Source organism: Halyomorpha halys, unplaced genomic scaffold, assembly GCF_000696795.3.
Source record: "Halyomorpha halys isolate HHAL.00 unplaced genomic scaffold, Hhal_1.1 Scaffold817.1, whole genome shotgun sequence".
Classification (NCBI taxonomy): Eukaryota; Metazoa; Arthropoda; class Insecta; order Hemiptera; family Pentatomidae; genus Halyomorpha; species Halyomorpha halys.
This window is the reverse complement of record NW_027106657.1, coordinates 43,897-48,366: the sequence shown is the minus strand read 5'-3', so window position 1 is coordinate 48,366 and position 4,470 is coordinate 43,897.

Sequence of the window (4,470 nt, the reverse complement as noted above, 5' to 3'; positions counted from 1 at the left end):
CGGGTTAAGCAGGGTCCACACTATGCCGCGGTAGGCCGGGCGGGCTAAGCCGCGTTGATGTAGACGCCCCGGGCGGCTTTGCCGGGTTAGAAAATGTCGGCCCGGGTCGTGCCGATTCCAACCCGCATAAAGTCGGTACAGATCAAAGGAAGCCGAGCCGAGCCGAAGAAAAATATAGACTGGGGACGTCCCGAGCGGCTTCAGTTACTGTAATTGCGGCGGGTAGGGATTCGAAAGGAACCTTTACTAGTCTAACCATGAAAAGAAAAGAAAGGAATAGTCAAATTTTGTTATTTTTCTATTTTTAAATAAGTAAAGATAATAAAAGGAACAAAAATATACAAACTAGAAAAAAAAAAGGAAAGCTTAACACAATTACAAAATAAAATTAATTGAACACAAAAAATATACAAAATAGTGTATATTTTATTTTTTTTACAGTATAAAAAACAAAAGAAAAACATATGCCTTTTTAAACAATAAAAACATATGTTATACGGTAGATTTTCATTTGTTTAAACGATGCGTTGGCCGCAACAGTTACAATTAAACAATTGACTCACTTTGCTTACGTAGGTTTTTTTATTGTTCAAAGTTAAGTGATGGAATGGAATGACAAGCAAGTGTTAGTTTTAATAGACTTATATCGAGAACGTCATCTTTTATGGGATAGTTCGTATTCCCAACATAAGTTGAAAAACCAAAGACACGACAGTCTCACAGAAATTGCAGTGTCTTTTGGGGTTGATAAAAATGAGATAGAACGTAAATGGAAAAATTTGACCAGCCATTTTTGGAGGGAAAAAAAGAAGGAAGCTGAAACCAAAAGAACAGGGGGCGGCGCTGATGAGCCGTACGTTAGCAAATGGTTCGCCTACCAACCGTTAAATTTTTTTGGCGATAAAAATGAACCGAGGAAGACTCAGGATAGCACACAAAGAAAAGAAGAGGTAAGTTTGTAATTTATATTTATTTAATTTTTTTAACAACTATGCTAAAAACTAAGTTCACTTTCCAACATAATATGTTTTACTTGTTGTGTTGGAAAGTCACTTCACCCTGCGGAGAAATAAAAAAATCGGCAAATTCATCTCTTACTGATTGAGCCGAAGCAGTATTTCTTCTGGGGACTCCAGAAAGGGAACGTACAGATGAAGAAGCATCACGCCTCCATAATCCTAACGTAAGTTCCCCATCTTCCGTAGATTCGCTATCGAACATTCTTCTAGGGTTATAAACTGATTTTGAGGAGGTGCGTAAAAAATTATGTAGGTAAACAGCAGCCATAGTAACTTTCGTTGCAGTTTCAGGTTGTAATGCCATTGGAGATCGGAATACACGAAAGCTAGCACACAGCACTCCAAAGGCATTCTGAGAAACTCTTCGAGCCCTGCTGAGTCTATAACCAAATATCCTTTTCTTAGATCCTTTGTCATGTATTCCAGAGTACGGTTTCATAATATTTGATGAAAGAGGGAACGCGTCGTCTGCAACTAACACAAACGGGGTTAAGGTTGTCCTTCCTGCCAATGCCCGTGGGGGAGGTAAATGTAGAGAGTTTTCTTCTAGAGCTTTCTTGAAAAATGTATTATTGAAAACGCCTCCATCGGAGATTCTCCCTTGACAACCCACATTAACATATATAAAATTGTAATTGGCGTCCACCACAGCCATCAAAACTATGCTAAAAATCCCTTGTAGTTAAAAAATTCCGAGCCTGAATGAAAAGGTGCTATTAAAGCGATATGTTTGCCGTCGATAGCACCGATGCAGTTTGGAAAGTTCCACTTTTTTTCTAACACTTGGGCGATTTCTTTCCACTCTGCTTCACTCTGAGGCATCTGAAAAGTGAAAGTAAAAGAAAAATTAGTCATATTTTTTAGCGAATTTTTTCTTTGTATATTTATTTCAGTATTTATATTTTCAGGAAGATGGACCACAAGACAGTCAAAAAGAATGCATTAACGATGATAGCCAAGTTGTTCATCCCCAAAATTCTGAAGACGAACAAGCATCAACGCTTTCCCCTTCAGAGGTCGCCGGAACCAAAAAAAAATTCAAATCTCTAAAGGCACTAAAAAGCAAATCCGCAAGACATCGATTAATGGCTAGTCCCGGTTCTTCCAATGCACTGGATGAGGCTCTGAACGTCATGAGATCTCTTCAATCAAAAAGAGCGAACATTGATGATGAATATTCGTTGTACGGTGAACAGATAGCAATTAAACTGAGAAGGCTTTCTTCACCACGAACCAGGTTAGTTGTGCAGCATAAGATCAACCAATTATTATTTGAAGTTGAAATGGGATATCTTGAACATCAGCATGGGTACAATGTGCCACAAGTTAATATACGGCAAAACTCTGGACCGGCCAATCCAACGGTGCCTTCATTCCCCCAGACTTCTACTTCTAACATGCCCAATCAAACGCTACCGCCATTCTTCACTGACAACATGACCAATCCAACGTCTCAATGGTTTTCGACGTCTTGATATTCCTCACAGTTACCGTCGTCAATTTCATCATATTCACAATCGGCATCCACTAATTCAGAACTGTCCAGTATGGACCCCTTCACTCAATAGTTTTTACTTTTTTACTCAATTATTTTTAATGATGTCAATAAAAGTTATTACTATTCTAAATTTATTTTATTTATTTTTTCTTACCTTAATGTAGTCTTGAAGGGCCTCTACAATGGCGTCACAAACTTCAGGTACGATTTTAGAGATACATTGTTTGGAGATCTTCAAAACATACATTAGTGAGTGGTACGAATCACCGGTCGCAATGAAGCGCAGAGTGACAGCTAGTCGTTCGCTTGCTGGAATAGCATCTCTATAAGAGGTATTCTTTTTTGATATTTTGGGTCCAACCTTCTTGAGTAGCATTTGAAAGTCCGATCGCCGCATTCGAAAAAAGTTGGTGAAACCAACGTCATTTCGGTATTCCAAATTCAACGAGTCTGCTTCATCCAAAATTAAATCTTTCATTAATTCGCTAGCCCTGTATAGCTGCCTTCCTCTCCTAAGGCTCGGGCGAATCCAAAATCTTCTTTGACGTCTTTTTGGAGGCTGATTTAAAGCGAGTATCACCACAGCCATGGCTGACATAGCGACGTCATAGTCGGTAATCATTTTGAAAACACTTTAACACTTTAACACTTTAAGGACACTTTAAAAGAACTTCTAAAAAGTACTCTTCAATGAAGTCACCAGTCTTGGTGTTGAAACTAAAATAATAATAAAATAAGGTAGAAATAACCCGGTCGGCTTCGTTTCGGTGTGGACGTCGTGCCGGCCCGAACGTGCCCGGCCGGCTTAGCCCGCCCGGCATACCCCGCCATAGTGTGGACCCTGCTTTACAATTGATAGTTTACCTTTAGGAACACCTAAAAAAAAAGAAATATATGTCGTTCGCTACATTTACTGTTTATGCAGTAAAAAAACATAAAATATCTGAATTATATTATTTTTCTAAGCCAAAAGGGAAGAATACAATTGCCACAAACATGAAAATATCATTATCTAAAGAATCTAATAACATAAAACTACATCATAATCTAGAGAAAATCAATATGAATATTACAGTGATAAGATTAGAATAATTATACAAAATTAAGGAAGTTATCATAATGTATCATACATAATTGTCAAGGAACATGCATATGGCAGCTGAAAAAGTACCCCCTGAAGGTGTACACAGGGGCACCTGAGGCTATGATGGAGCATTGCGCTCGAGAGCTATGTGCAAGAGGAGAAAAAGGCAGTTATTTTACCCTAATTTTTGATCACTTTAATGAAAACTATGTATAATTTCAAGTCAAAATTAATGAGTCTGCCAAGTATAGGTAGGGGGAATACAAAATAGCGGCTGTTTCACAACGTTAAAAAAAATTAACTGTTTATTGGAGCCCTATATCTTACAAAAAAACCAACAACACTAGAAAACCTACGAGAACATCCTTTAAAGTAGAATAAATTTGCTAAAATGTGATCCCTAATAATATTTACGTTAAATAGTTTGCGAGGCATACTTTTTTGATTTGCAACATTTCATAAGAAATGAATTTATTTTAAAAAATCTGTATCTCAAAAACTATTAACGTACAGATGCCTATTAGCACTCAAATTAAAGCTAGTTAATATGCTATAAAGTAGTTTATTACATTTATCATCGTAGGGGTAGTATTTTTCACGATATTTGACAAAATAAATTCACGAAATGTTAATTTCGAGTTGTTCGGATAAAATATTTGATTTTTGAAAAAATATACATATCTCTGGAACCATAAGACGTACATACGAGGGAGGTCTGAAAAGTTTCCGACCGTAACTTGAAGATGGCAGCAAGTGGATTTTGTTGTTCATCTGTTGACAGTTAACCACCAAAGTTTCAGCCATTTTGGACGCCCAGTGTTTATTATATGACAGTCGTTTGAGTGAGTTGATGTGAGTGTTTTCTGAAA